The 15,819-nt window shown below is 44.1% G+C and overlaps 1 long non-coding RNA gene and 2 pseudogenes across 1 annotated transcript; 2 read left to right on the top strand and 1 right to left on the bottom strand.

Annotated features, from left to right (window-relative positions):
• Positions 1–3,461: 3,461 nt before the first annotated feature.
• Positions 3,462–5,349, top strand: LOC114505997 (annotated as a pseudogene).
• A 75-nt stretch (positions 5,350–5,424) lies between these two features.
• LOC114507126 lies at positions 5,425–5,524 on the top strand (annotated as a pseudogene).
• A 1,182-nt stretch (positions 5,525–6,706) lies between these two features.
• LOC118496887 lies at positions 6,707–11,425 on the bottom strand. The gene is made up of 2 exons (XR_004899449.1): positions 11,287–11,425; positions 6,707–8,436 (listed from the first exon to the last, which is right to left on the bottom strand). It is a non-coding gene; the product is annotated as an uncharacterized LOC118496887 (long non-coding RNA).
• Between the last annotated feature and the right edge of the window lie 4,394 nt (positions 11,426–15,819).

Raw genomic sequence — 15,819 nt, 5'->3', positions numbered from 1 at the left:
TAGACATTTTCCCCTTATATTAGTTATCTACTACTATGCAACAAATCAACTCAAAATGGCCTAAAGCAATAAGCATTTTTATTTACTCATGCCTCCGTAGATCAGCAGTCTGGGTTGGGTGCAGTTGGACTGTTTAGCTGCTCTTGCCTTGGTCCACTGGTGGGTCAGCTGGGACAAGGGGTCTCAGGTGGCTTCCCTCACATGTATGTCAGTTGGTGCAGGCTGTCGGCTGGGCCTCTCTCTCCACGTGCCCTCTCACCCTCAGAGACACTAGCCTGGCCTCTTCACAAGGTGGCAGCCTTCCAGGAAGGCAAGAGCAGAAGCTTCAAAGCCTCTTAATAGCCTAGACTTGAGTGTTGCACTTCTGCCACAATCCACTGAAGTCCTCTTCAGATTCAAAATGGGGGTGAATAGGCTCCACCTCCCGATGGGGGAAAACCAGCTAAGTCCTACTGCAAAGGGATGTGCATATAGTGATGGGGGAAATTACTGTGCCCATTTTTGCAAATAATCTACAAAGTCCACCTCTGCCATCATCAGTCACATCCTTTCTCCACAAAACAAAACAAAAACAAACAAACAAACAAATGCTCATCTCCCAAAGGTTCATCCCATTAGGGCGCATTAGCTCTGAGGAGGTTTCTCTGGTACATCACAAAAAGCATCATAATATACGTTTAGGGTAGAATGGTGCAGAGACCTTGCATTTTTAGTTTACAGGATTCTACACCATTCTGCCCTTGAACACACTGCAGTAAGAAAGAAACCAGACAACCATGTAGACATTCAAATTTGAAAAGGGAAGGAATTGGAGACACGTAGCAGTCACTGGTCTACGACATTTCTGAAACTTGACTGTACTGTACTTTCAGGTCCCTACACTCTAAAGACAGAAAATTTCCTGATTAGGACCCGGTTTTGCTCCCTGAAGGTAGTTCCCTAGTCCATCGTTCTCCCTGACTTGTGGTTCTGCCCTCTGGTCTCTCGGCTCCATCCCCCGAGATATTATTTCCTTTTCTCTAAGAATTGCCTAGGTTCCCCACTGAACACCTTTCTCATCTTGCTTCCTGTCTGTAGAAAGTTGGACAACCAGAAACCTCTTTTCAGTTTGAATGAATGCTGTCCCTTTTAGTCCAAGGCAGTGCAACTTCTTTAAAAACTGCATGACTTTTTCGCACATCAGATTGTAGTCCACTCCAATAGGTGGGCCTCTCTTTACTTTGGGCAGCAAGTGAAGCAGACGTAAGAAAACGCCTTTAAAATGTGTAAAGCTCTTGTCCTGCTGAGAGGGTCTACTAGGTTTTTCGAGGTGCTGATAAAGGGTTTTTAAGCCAAAACTTTGGTTTCATCTTTTCCTGAAGCCATTAATTACTCTGAGCATCTTTTGCCAACTGGAAAGACTTGGAGATAAAATATGATTTTCTGTTTCAATCATACAAATACCAGGCCTCTAAATTCCCTCTAAGTTCTATATTCTATATTCCAAATTCCAAATTCTATATTCCCTATAAATTCTGCTTGCAAACTGAGTGGTTTCTTTTTCATCTTCCTTTTCTCTCTCTTTCTCTCTCTGGCTCTCTCTCGCTCTCTCGCTTTCTCCCTCAGATAGAATCTCCTTCCTCAGATCCACAGCTCATTAGGTACATTTTCTATCTTCTGAGTTACTGCAGGCAACGTTTTGCCAATTGTTCTGTCACTGCATCAAGTAGACTGCCTTCTTTCCAGTCTCACAGAGCAGTTTCCTCAGTGCATAGTGCAGTTAGAGCACCAACAACTCCCTTATCTCCTTGTCCAGCTTCTGCCTCTACCTTGTCCTAAGGCTAGTGCCACTTGTTTTAGGTTATTTATGGCAACACTCCACTTCTAGTACCAACTTCTGTACCAGTTGTTTATTACTGCCTCACAAACCTCCCCAAAATGTAGTGGCTTTAAATAATCATCTATCTGTTTGCAATTCCGTGAGTCAGTGATATGGGCTGGGCTCAGCTGGCAGTGCCTCTGTTGGTCTCACCTAGGGTCACTCAGATGAGTGCAATCAGATGGCCAGGTAGGCTGGGACTGGCCATCTCTTGGCCTCATTCGCATGTCTGGGATTGGTGTTGGCTAGCAGCCAGACCTCTCTCTCCACGTGGTCCCTCATTCTCAAAGAGGCTAGCCTGGGTTTTTCCAGAGGGACAGGATTGCAAGAGGGCAAGAGAAGAAGCTGAAAGGCGTCTCAAGGCTTGGGCCTGGAGGTCACAGAGTATCACTTCTGCTGCATTCTGTTGGTCAAAGGAAGTCAGAAGGCTGGCTCGGGTTCCAGGACTAGGGAAATACACTTCCACTGTCGATGGGAGGAGTGACAAAGTCCCCCTACAAAGGGGTATGTGAATAGGGATGGAGGAATCCTCTCAGCCATGTTTGTAAACAACACATCTCAGTCCTAGTCTTGAACATAATATCCAAAGCTCATCTTTTCCTTCACAATTCTGCGTATCATATAGAATACTATTCCTCCTCGTATTCATTAAATTGTACACCATTATCTGAACTTCTTTCTCCCTACCTCCTTATTCAAGTCCCCACTGATTGCCTAGGCTCAAAGTATTCAGGCATCAACTTAAAGCCAACCCCCCATGTCTCTCCTCATTCCACACCTTTCTCATGAAAAACCCATAAAAAGGTGAGGCCTTGCTGTAGTAAATTCTCTCAGGTTCTCCTGTCCGTTTTTCATAAGAGTCTCCACACACAAGTCACTGTTTAACTTCCTGGGTATAACAGTTTACTGTGTGATGGTTTAGTCATTTCCAGCACCCTGGGAATAAAGTGGGGAGTGGTTAAGAATTACTGTGCCTGACATATTGCTGAGTCTGTGGCTCAGTTAGGAAGGAAACCAGCCATTCTTAAATCGTACTGCCTCTCTGTTCAAGTTAGAATGTGAATAAAATATATTCAAATGTTGCTTCAACATTTCAGGGCTATTCTGATAGTTACAGAGTTGCTCATCTAGTCCTGACTGGTGTGGTTCAGTGGGTTGGGCATTTGTCCTATAAACTGAAATGTCACTGGTTCAGTTCCCTGTCAGGCTACAAGTGTGAGTTGTGGCCAGGTCCCCAGTTGGGGGCCATGTGAGAGGCAACTGATGTTTCTTTCCCCCCTTTTCTCTCCCTCCCTTACCCTCTCTCTAAAAATCAATAAATAAAATCTTAAAAATAAAGTTTCTTACTCAACAAATTGTGAATAAAGCTGGTTTACACTGTGATGCCATTTTCTAAAGGTATAAAAATAAATTAATTGAATCTTTGGAAGTTACCAGAAATCAACTGGAAATTTGGAGATTACAAGGAAATAACAAAAAAAGTTCTCCTGTTTGACCATACAATAAACTATTTTGTCACTTTTCTCAAAAAAAAACCCCAAAATACTTTCAATCCAACCCCTCTCAATAATGCTGAGATTTTTCTATGCACCCTAACTGTTCTTAGTCCACGTTCCCAGCTGCTTTTTGAATTCAAATGTCTGTTTACTTGCAGAAGAAACAAGCAAAAGGAAACACTGAAGGACACCTCTTCCAACATCGACCTTGACAAACATTTTAGCTCACTCAGGTCAGTTCCTCATTATTAAGGACCAACTGGACAACCTTTCCGCTGGTGGACACTGCTGAGTAAGCATCGTTGAAGTGTCCTTCCTGCAGTTGTCCTGTCTAATTCAGAGCCTCCCAAAGAGCCTGAATAGCTGTGGAAGATCTTTATTGGAGGTTTGAGCTTTGAAACAACCAATGAGAGTCTGAGGAGCCTTTCTGAACCATGAGGAATGCGCACAGACTCTGTGGTGCTGGGAGATACAAACACCAGGTGCTCCAGGGGCTTTGGGTCTGTTGTGTAGGCCACCATGAAGGAGGTGGATGCAGACCTGAGTCCAGGGCCCCGTGGTATAGAAGAAACTCTTGTGGGGCCAAAGAGGCCTGTCTCAAGAGAAGATTTTCAAAGATCTGGTGCCCACTTAACTGTGAAAAGATTTTTGTTGGTGGTATTAAAGAAGACACTGGAGAACATCACCCAAGAGATTATCTTGTATGGGAAAACCGAAGTGATTGAAATCATGACTGACCGAGGCAGTGGCAAAAAGGGAGGCTTTGCTTTGGTAACCTTTGATGACCATGACTCTGTAGACAAGATTGTCCTTCAGAAATACCCTACTGTGAGTGGCCACATCTGTGATGGAAGGAAAGCCTTGTCTAAGCAAGAGGTGACTAGCGCTTCATCCAGCCAAAGAGGTTGAAGTTGTTTTGAAAACTCCAGAGGTGGTTGTGGAGGTGGTTTTGGTGGGAATGACAACTTTGGCCATGGAGAAATCTTCAGTGGTGAAGGTGGTTTTGGTGGCAGCTGTGGTGGTGGTGGATATGGTGGCAGTGGGGATGGCTCTAATGGATTTGGTAATGGGGAAGCAGTTTGGAGGTAACAAAAGCTATCATGATTCTCACAGTAACAACAATCAATCTTCATATTTTGGACCTATGAGAGGAGGAAACTTTGGAGGCAGAAGCTCTGGCCCCTGTGGTGGTGGAGGCCAATACTCTGCCCAACCACGAAATGAAGATGGCTACAGTGGTTCCAGCAGCAGCAGTGGCTGTGGCAGTGGCAGAAGGATTTAATTGCTGCAAGGAAACAAAGCATAGCAGGAGAAGGGAACCAGAGAAGTGACAGAAAAGCTACAGGTTACCACGGATTTGTAAACTCAGCCAGGCACAGTGGTGGCCGAGCCTAGCTGCTACAAAGAAGACATGTTTTAGGCAAGACACATGTATATGGGCACAAAGAATGAGGACGGTATTTGTAACTAATTGTATAACAGTCTATTTTAGTTTCTGTTTTGTGGAAAGTGTAACACCTTCTAACAAAGGGTTTTAATGTTTTGTTTTGTTTCGTTTTGTACTCATGCTGTTGGTTGCTAAATGTAATAGTCTGATCATGACACTGAGTAAATATGTCTGTAGAAAAAAGGAACTGGATGTGAGGGCGATCTGGCTGCAACATCTGTCACCCCATGGATCGCCACAGTTGATTTAGCTGATCTGGCTGGCTAGGCGGGTGTCTCCTTCCTGCCTCGCCGATCCACGTGCATCCCTCCCAAAGCTGTGTGCTCGGTCGAAGAGGACAACCTTCCCAACTAGAGAAGAGGACCGGTCTTCAGTCAAGGGTATATGAGGAGCTGCCCTCCCTGCTAGAACCTCCAAACAAGCTCTAAAAAGAAGGAACCAGCTTGACACCCAAAGCCTTTTTTCCCTCTACTTTATTTTTATAGTTTATTCTATTACAGTTGTCCCAATTTTTTCCCTCTTGCTCCCCTCCATCCAGTCCACCCCTCTTACCCAGTCACTCCCATTTCCAATGTCCATATCCATGAGTCATTCAAACACATTCTTTGACTAATCTCTTCTGCTTGCTTCAGCAGCACAAACACTAAAAGTGGAATGATACAAAGATTAGCATGGCCCCTGTGCAAGGATGGCTTGCAAATTCATGAAGTGTTCCAAAGTCTTTAAGAGACCATGGAGGAAGCAGTAGCAGGAGTGAGATCCATTAGGAAACAGCTCTTGTGTGCCATATTCACAAGCACTGCCACAACTCGACACAACTCTGCAAAGCAAAGCATCTTGATTGGCCACTGGCGTGAGTTAGCATCTAACATTTCCCAGGGAGCGGAGCTGTGTGTATGAAGCAACATTGTTTAGTGGTTCAAGTCTGGACTCAGACCCCGACTCCCTGGGTTTGAATCTGGGATCATGACTCAGTAGCTGTGGAACTTTGGGCAAGTTGTCTAGCCTCTCTGCGTCTCAGTTCTTCATCTGGGAAATGGGAATAGTGACAGTACCTCCCTCGTTGCGTTATTGTAAGGACTGTGTGATTAGAAGTGTGCTTGGTACTCAGAAATGTTGTAAATATTCAATAAATTAGTTAATAAGAAGAAGAAATTGAAAAAACATTTTTGATGAACCTGTACAGGCAAAGAGAACATTAATACATTAAAATACCCAATTAACTTGAAGGAGTATTGTGAAAAGGGGCTTTTCTGGAGTATGAGACTGTATAATTATTATAATAACTATAAAATTATAGATTTACTACACTCTCCTCCTTCAGGAGAGAGCCCTTACTATTCCTCTTTCACAGGCTTACTATCCCACTCTCCCACATCCGTTCTCCCACCGGACGTAGTGCTCCTCAGTGTTTCGGTGCCTGGGCTTCGGAGCTTGGTGCACGTGAGTCATCACACAAGCTCTGTGACCTTTGAGCAAGTCTCAGTCTCCCCATCTGTGACCTGGGTGCTGGGTTTAATGTGAGGACTAGAAAAGACGAAGAAGTAAAGCACTGAACACTTGCTTCAAGAACTTCTTCTTCTTATTGTTATTATTATAAATGTTTCCCTTAATCTCAAATCATATCCAGACTGAAGCTCTATAAAAGCAGGGACTTTATCTTGATTCTCTTTAAGGCCGCTTCAAAGGTCATTTATGATAATCAGCAAGTGATAGTTGTTGATAATATAATGATGATTGATGTTAGAAATTCTGAGACTGTTTTGGAGGACCAAAGAAAGAACAAGAAAAATCCTGGCCTGGAACATCCCAGAAGATCCCTTCTGAAGCCAAAAGAGATGTGGAGATATTCAGGAAGCCTGGGCTTTCCCTGTCCAAAAAATTCTTTGGTCAAGAGCCCCATTCTTGACCAAACGGAGCTATTTATTACCTGATTCATGTTACTGCTAAAAATTGGCTTTGTGATATTACAGTTCAACTTAGTGTTTTCAAGATTCCATTTTCTAGTTTTACATGAACAACAATTAATGTTACTAAGTGAATTCACTAAAAAACCTCTAAAAAAAACAAAACAAAACAAGAGAAAAACAAGAGCCTCATTCTTGGCTTTGCCACTGAGTTGCTGGAAAAATCATCTGCTTTTTTTCGGGCCCTGGTTTCCTCATTTAAGGTTATCAGGAAGGTTCTCCTTACCTCTGAGAGGGGAACGTCCCAGGTGGGACCTGGTTGCAGCCAGGTCACCCGCCACTCAGCACTGGAAAGGAAACCAAACAGACAAGATGAGGAACTTCCTTTCAACAAATATCTCGTAATTATGCTGATTTTTAAGTCACATAATCAGTCTAAAGGCAAATCCTATCTCAATGGAATTTATAAAAGGATTAGGAAATGGAGAAAATGGGGGCATGTTAGCAAGCCCATTTGATTTCATTTAAGTCCATTTCCCCTCATTCTTTACTGGTTTTTAACTGGTTAGGGTGGAGAGCACAAACAATTCACTGACTTCCAAGCCTCTACTGAATTTTTTCTATTCCTGGCTGGCTAGTATCTAACCTACTTTTAAGGGGCTCATCCCTTCAGTCGTGACACTGAAGAAATGCGAATAGAGAATTTCTTTGGAGATAGCCTGAGCAACAAGGAAGACCCAGGTTAGGAAAAGACACAAGGACACTTTTAGTCTCAATCCAGTAAAAGGATTTATGTCACCCTGACTCACAGCTGTAGCTGCAGGCCTGGGGTCTAAAGCCATTTCTGCTTTGCTCTCTTGTTTTAGTCTTGTAGGTTACTGTGTTTGCCAAATAATTAAGCTCTGTCAAATGAAATTCCACTCAATTTGATTAGCATTAAGACGAGTTCATTCAATTTTTATTGTCATGGTTTACTATGAGCAGATGAAATATACTAATCAAGGCTGCTGTCAATTTAGTCAAAGTCAGCCACATGTAAATCTCCCTGATATTTGATCAAACTCTGGATCGCATTGTCCTGTACAAAAATAGGGTACTTTGAAAGGGCCCATGTCCACCTTTTCATCTTTGACTTTTGGCTTTAACCAAGGAGAAGATGAGAAGAACAGTTGTTAATTAATTTTGAAATTGTACAGACATCCGTGTAGCTCTTCAGGTGTTTAAGCAGCCTCCTATGCATGAAGTAGATGTATCTTTACAACGGTGCTCTGAGGGCGGTCCCGTTCATCTTTTCATATAATTTATTTGCTCTACAATTTTCAAGCCACAACTTTAACTCTCTCAGTAAATTAGAAATTTTAATGTTGTGGTTACAGTTTTAAAATGAGCAAAGCTCGGTTTGGAGTGTCAGTGGCTTCCCCAAAGTTCGCTGCTGCTCAGCATCAGGCCACTGGGGACCCCCAGCTCTCGGTCGCAGCTCCTGGGCCAACAACAAAGTGCTTTGATTGCATGTGGTACCAAGTCAACGTGGGCTCAGAACCTCCTCACCGCTCTCTACTGTAAATCTGCTGAGGCCCTCATCACGGTGCTTATCTTACAAACTTTTAATGTTTTGCTCACCTGCCAGTCTCTCCATTCTGTTTGTGAACTTAGGGCAAGAACTCTCTCCGTCTTTGTTTCTCTAATGCCCAGAAGAGTGTCTGATACAAAGGGGGACTTGATAGATGTCTGTCAAGAAACAATAAACAAACAAATTCACCTCACTAGGCAGATTCCAAAACTTACAAAGTATTTTACAGATACTAAAATTTTTGCACTTATATATTTTAGTATAAATTAAAATTTTGACTGCTCCTGATAAGGAGAATTAAGAGGTTTTGTATACGAAACCATTTATTTTTCCTTAGACAAACGTTGTCCATTCACTTCGATCTAAGCCTTGAAATCTTATCAATCAACAAATATTTGAGTATCTACTATGTACAAGATGCTGTGCTGGGAGCTGTAAGGGATCAAAGAAATACAAGAGGCTAGCTCCTCTCTCAGGGAATTTATAACTCTGTGGAAAGATTGGCTTCTCTTTGTCCACTGAAAGGTCTTCCCATGGAGTTTATAGTACCGGTAATAGTCACAGGAGTGGGAAGAGCCACAACAGAGTGAACGTGAGGGTGTTTCTCAGAAAGCCATCTGATTGTCTATTTTATATTTCAAGACCCTCAGCTATGGCTATGTGGGGACATGCACTGATTCTTTAGAAGTTAATTCTTCAGATAAATAAAAGGGACACTTCAGACGCCTACATGTTACAAAATGCAGGAGGTAGGGAAGTGAGGAACAGGAACCCTTTCATCTTCAAGGCGAGAAAAAATATTGCATGGGTCCAGGACAAACAAGACATAAATTTCGGGCTTGAGCCCCTCCAGAGCTGCTTCCTAAGCTCGGTCCCCTCAGGGCTGTCAGGACGGAGTCAGTCTGAGTCACACAGCGTGGAAGAGGAGGCACCCTTCCCAGCAGCCAGTGTCAGCCCTCAACTCCCCGGGGCTCACCCCAGCTCTTCCAAATCCAGCTTAAACCCTCAGGGGTTCCAGTACTGGGGAGTGACAAGAATTAGAAGACCAATGGTGACAGCCAAGGACACCTTTACAAACCAGGGGGAGTGGGATCTTTCTGGAGCCAGAACTTGTGAGCTGTAAAACTCTCAGAGCCAGACAGAGGGAAGAAAGCAGATTTCTTTGGGGTTCTGTTGTTTATACTTAAGTGTTTGGTCTTAGAAGGCCAAAATGGCCCTGTAAAGGCCTTGTCACTAGAGATTAAACACAGAAATACCTTGGTGTAGCCAGATGCATCTTCTGTTTCTCTTTATTTTCTTTGTAATGTCTTAACTTTTCTATTCCTATATTTGTGTTTTCGTGGGCTCAGACCCTACATGTATTTTAAACAATGAGGGTCAACATTTATTAAATGCTTATGACAGTGAGGCCCTGTTCAAACACAACAACCCTGTGTGGTGAACACTATCATTATTGTCGTCCCCATTGTACAAATGGGGAAACTGAGGTAAAGATAAATTCAGCATAACTGGTAAATAGTAATGTTAGAACTTCAACCCAAGCTGGCCCTGGCTGGTATGGCTCAGAGGACTGAGCGCCAGACTGCCAAACAAAAGGTAGCTGGTTCGATTCCCAGTCAGGGCACATGCCTGGGTTGCAGGTCAGGCCCCCAGTTGGGGTCTTGCAAAAGTCAACTGATCAATGTTCCTCTCTCCCTCTTTCTCTCTCTCTTTCTCTCTCCCTAAAAATAATTAAAATAAAATATTCAACCCAGGCTATAAGTTTCCAGAACATGACCACTTAACCATTAAGGTATAGTGACTCTTAATTCCATACAGGGCAAGTTCATAAGCATAAGAAAGGAAAAATCAAACCACATAGTACAAATTCTTTCTGAAGGTATCCCTGGAGACTCATATATGAGGGCATGAAGCCAAAGGGAATAATAGACCACTTCTGATCTTGCCAGTCATAGTCCAAGACACCAGAAGGGCATTCAGACCACATCCCCAGCTCGAACCTGCCTAACATTCTCATGGAGCGGTGAATCCTGCTTCAAATGGCACCGGGAGTGCGCTGGGGTGTTGTGTGGGTGGGAGTAGAGGCAACTGAGGTGGCAAACATTAAGGGAGGAGATTAGTCAGCACTGGTGGATAAAAACTATGGAATTTTGCCCAGCATTTAGACATTAGGGATTTGGTATAGATGCGCCAACATGTATTTAAAATGTATGTTGGTGGTTGAAACAGCAAGAAACAGAACAAGGTCTCTAGTCATGCTATCTTTAAGGTAAATTAAAAATATGAACACAAAACAGCACAATGTATTTCATAAAGATACATGGGGGGCCTATGAAAGGGAAAGGATTGGGAACGGAAATCTGAAAAAAGATTGGGAATCATAAAAAAGAGAGGAGAAAAACACAATCTGGAGCAATATGGTCCTCACTGGAAATGTGGAGGGTGAGTTATTAACTGTCTTGTCATTCATTTATTCAGTCATTCATTCACTTTACAAATACAGTATTCATGGCCGAGGGATGAGAGGCAGGTGGCACGGGGGAAAGGCGAAGGCTCTGGGACCAGGTAGACAAGGGTTCCAGCCCTAGTTCCAAGTGCATTTGATGGGTTGCTTTGGGTAACTCTGAGGACTGAATTTCCTAGGCTGAGAAATGGGAATAACGTCTAATTCATAGGGTTGATGTGAACATACAAAGCTCCTTGCATGCTCCTTGACCCAGAGTATATTTAACAAGCCCATAATAAGTAGTAACTACTATATCCGTTGTACTAGTGACCAAAACAAGGACAATCCCTGCAGCCTGGTGGAAGAGAAAACCTGAGACAAACAGGTGCACAAAAAAGTTTAAGTATCTAAATTAGTGCTACAGAGGAAAAGATGTGGGGTGCTGTGAGATCATTTAAAAAGTTTTGAATTTATTTTAGGGACTTATTGTTAAGACTTTAGAGATGTTTAAGTTACTGAGTAACTTAAGGTCAAGTCGAGGAGTCCAGGCAGAAACACTTACGTGATATTGTTCAACAACACCCTCGGCGCAGTTGGGAATGGACACCAGGCAGCAAGCACATGCTTGCTGAAGGCCCCCAGTGTTCAGAGAAGGGCAGAAGTCTCCAAGGGCTGATGGGAGCTGAGATGGCTCTTGGGCTGCTGGGAAGGATTGGAGGGTGGAGAAAAGCATGAACAGAGTAAGTACTGGAGGGAAGAATATGCAGGGTCTGGTGGGGACTGGAAGCAGACCCCTGGCCAGAGAAAGAGGTTTTGTTTAACCCTGTCCCCTTTGGACAAATGTAAGAATTTCATACCCCTTTCCCCTCCACACACACTGCTGGAGATGCTGATCTATGCCTTTAAAACTGGCCAGCCCCCGTTATCTTCTGTGGCTCTCCATTAACTAAGATTTGGTGGAGATTTTCTTTTAGTAATTTACATTGGGACAGCAAGAGGCATTTATTTTCATTTTCCATGGGTAAAATTATCATACCAACTATGCTTTTCAAGCTATGCTACCCCTCCCAGGATGTTTTGGACTTGTCAACCCCACACCCGCCCACCACCACCACAGTTAACCCCCAGCCTTGGGCCCTCATTTTCCCCTAGACCATTGATTGCAAAATAAGTAGTGTGGGTGGGGGAAGAGATAAGCTCCTTTGGAAAGTAGGTTAGGGCCAGATAGGAGGGCCTTAAATGTTGCTAATGTCCCTGCTACTGTAACTACCCCTACCTGGGGCACAATTTCTTACTTGAGGTGGAAAAAGGAGGGCCATTTAGGGGCACACAGGAGGGAAGTGAGCTCACCTCTGTGGGATCCCCTTCCACAAGCCAGTACTCAGGCCTTGTAGGGTGGGGAGGAGGTAACCTGATATATAAAATAACTTGGTTGGGTCAGCCCCGAGGCTGGGGAGTTGAGAATTTCCACAAGCTCTGCCTCTGAGCTCATTAGCTTTTGTTGCCCCAGAAAACCAGAAGCAAAGGATTCTTCCCATTCTGCAAGCTCCAAAAGCTTTACTGCCTTAGGAGGAGCTCACTTTCTTTCATTCTAATTTGGGACCTCCAGGTAGTACTGGGAGGGTGGTGAGGGACAGGGAGGTCTCGAAGTCATTTTAGTATTACAAATGGCAAAAATTAATGCATTGACCTGGGATAAGACACAGAGGCTAAAGAAAGTCATGTCCTTCCCCTTGTGCTATAATTGCATTCACTGAATGTGATGACACTGGTCATTGCACTATCTGCAAAGATGTGTCTCTTGATAAATGCAGTTTGTCTGGTAGACAGGACCCTCAGTACATGATGGTGAAAGAGGTAGTGGTTGAGCAAATATTGGGGTTCCTGTTCTCAGAACCTTGTTGAATAAATGAGAAGAATCAAATTCTGCTAAGCAAAAGCAGATAAAAATATGGGAGAGTGTCATAAGGCTGGCAAAGCCACCTTCTACCCAGGGAAGAACCATGATGAAGACCACAGAATCTAGGAGAAAAGAATGAGACAGAGGTATTTGGCCACTCTTTCTGATTGTCTTTGAGTGTCAGTCACCTGTTGCAACCAACCTTAAGAAGCTATTTTGAGTCTCTGTCAGGCTTCCTATCCATATTTGGTGTTAGTTGGTACCTACCCACTGATGCATGAGTAGCACAGTGTTTGCAAGGACAAGCAAAGCAGCCTTACACCCACCTGTCTTTTCCTGCCCGAACCCCACTCTAGTCCAGGAAAGCCACATTCAGGTTAGTTCTGTGTAAGAAATGGTATTTAATCTCACTGGATTTCAATGATAAGAACAACTCGTTCTTCATCTGCCCATTTTCCCATCCATTCATTCAACAAATACTCTTTTTGCAAGGTATTGTGGGGGCTGTGGAGCTCTCCATCTCTGAGCCCAGGTTTTGTGAAGCTGATAATTCCCTAAACATTGCAATACTAGCTCAGTGACAATACCAGGGATGACAATTCTGACACTATTATAACTTCAGTGGTCAATTGTAATTAGCTAGTGTTTGGCCTGGTGGTTGGAAGCTTCCTAAGCCCAAGTGGCTAGGAGAGGAGCCTGGCTGGAATGCACAGGCAGTGGTGATTCTGGAAGCAGGCAAGACTATAACCAGGACTAGGTTTAAATAAGCAGTGTGGGCAGGATCAGACTGAGACAATGGTTTTCCCAAGGGTGCGCCTCCCTATGGCTTCTGCTTACACAATCTGGATATGGGTTACCTCCAATCCTATTTCAGAAAATGGATCAAGTATGAATTGGGAGTGGGTCTTGAGTACAAGATTCTTACTTTTTTTTTTTTGAGCAGAGGGTGTCCCAGCAAATAGTAGTCAGGAGACCAGAGATTCAAGGACCCTTCAACACCCAGCCCTTGTCCCCTAAACCCCTTAAATTCCAGGTAATTGAGTTCCTGACAGGTGTTGCCTGCCAAAAGCAGTTGCCTGCACTGTTGGAAGGGTCAGAGGCAGGCTTCCTGGTGTCAGCTAGCTCCAGTGCTTTCTACAAGGCAGTGAGTGAATGTCAGTGCACTTGGCTGAGCACAGGTCCCTGCCTTTTCTCAACCTTAGCCAATGTACCAGCCTCTTGGAGGCTGATGGAAATGTGCTGCTGTGGGTGAGGAGGAAGGAAAACAGGGGGCCCATTGAGGACCTACCAAACTAGCTCCTACTTTGGCACCTAAAATAGTCAAGTTTAGCTGATCAGTTTCATTTCGCAACTTGGTTATATGATTCCCAAGCATTACCTCTTATCTCTAAACAGAGGTGTGAAAACAGAACCGACTTGGCACAGGCTGGCTGCCTGAAGGAGGGTCTTTGTGTGAGACTCAAGGCTTGTAAGGTGGAAAAAGACACAGGAGGTTGCCTGGTAGTCCCCCTGCCTCAATGGATCTATTTTTGCTTTCCTTCATCAGATGAGACCAGACACAGGTACACACATATAAAAAAGTGGCCCCTGTACAGAGGAGAGATAATACTCATGTTACGATGTGGGACTTCAGCCTCCGCCCAGGGTGAGCGTGCAGCCCCAGATGAACTACTCAAATAGCTCGTGGATGTTTCCCAAATGTGTAGTGGGGCTTATGCACAAAAATGCAGCCGGCACTATTCACCACCTCTAGGGAGTAAGAAGCAAGATGGCGCCCTGCCAGGAGCCTCACAAAGCAGCGTTGTTAATGCTCCTTTAGATGCTCCTGTGTGGCTTCATCCGAGCAGAGGAGGATCTGTTTACGCTGACTGGCTCCTATTGACTCTTCTGGGGGATGGGAACTACAATGCTGGCCTCTGTTAGTCTCTGGAGTATGTTGGGAGTGCTTGGCCAGTGCTTGAGGGTGTCCTATGATCCTTCTTGGTTGGTGTGATACTGAATTACACCCCTGGAGGGTGAGCTCATTCCTGGACCTCAGAAAACAAGTTTCTGACTAGGTTTGGGGCAGAGGGAAAACTTCAGGCATGAGATTTGTTGAGAAGCCCATTGTCTCCTTGCGGTGAGTCCAAGGCAGTATTTCTTGGAGTTGGGTCCCTGGAAAACTGAGGGTCCAAGAGTTCATCCAAAATATATGTGACAGTGAAATCTGTGGGGCTCAAACACATCTTTTGCAAAATCACTTTAACGTAGCAAAGGTCTCATTGTTGAAAACCTTCAGCAGTTGTTCTGCTGTGGTTTTTGTTTCCCCTCCAGAAAGGTTTTCCGTATTTCAGGCCCATTGTCATACATACAAAAGGTATTACAAATTGAGTCAAGGGAAGTCATCAGCTAGATCACGAGGTAGGACCCTGGGTCAGAGAGGACCCAAGGCCATCCCCCATGGGCAAATAGTACAATCAGATTTGAATCTCCTTCCACTTTCTTTCAGGGACTATCATTGCCCTGGGGCTCTGCCCTGGGATGTTCCCCCTATCACATTCTTACAGGATTTGCTTTCAGCAGACTAAGGTTCATTACAGCTCCTCACTGATCAGGCTTCATCAAGGGCAATGTGCTACGTTAAAATCAGTATGTTCCCTAGTGACCTAAAATGTACCCTTTTAAGAAACTGTCCCTCACATTTCTCCCCTTTACCTCCCACCCCCACCTCTCTGTCCATTGAGACACAAAATCCACAGCACTTTTCTGCCGTGAAAGCTGTCCAGTTTGGCTGGTGGGCCCCTTTCCAGGTCCCTGTAAGCATGACATGTGACATCTTAGTTCACTTCCTCATCTCTAGCCAGACCTCCCTCAATCCATTCTCCATCCCTTGGCCAGAGCGGGGGGTTCCTAAAATGAAAGTCTGCTTGCCATTCCCCAGCTGAAAATGTTTTTCTAAAAAAAATTTTAAATTGGAATTTATTGATTTTAGAGAGAGAAAAACACCGATTTGTTTCTCCACTTATTTATGTATTCATTGATTGACTCCTGTGTGTGCCCTGACCAGGGATCGGACCTGTAAGCTTGTCACCTTGGGCCAATGCGCTAAGCAACTGAGCTAACTGTGCAGGGCCAGAAAAGGTTTTAATAATTTCTCATAGCTGTGGGGAAAACATAAAAACCCTTGTACGGCATTCAGCGTCCTTAAGGATCTGG

The sequence above is a fragment of the Phyllostomus discolor genome, chromosome 9, assembly GCF_004126475.2.
Source record: "Phyllostomus discolor isolate MPI-MPIP mPhyDis1 chromosome 9, mPhyDis1.pri.v3, whole genome shotgun sequence".
NCBI lineage: Eukaryota > Metazoa > Chordata > Mammalia > Chiroptera > Phyllostomidae > Phyllostomus > Phyllostomus discolor.
Note: the sequence above shows the minus strand (reverse complement) of the source record. Positions and strands in the feature narration are given on the sequence as shown.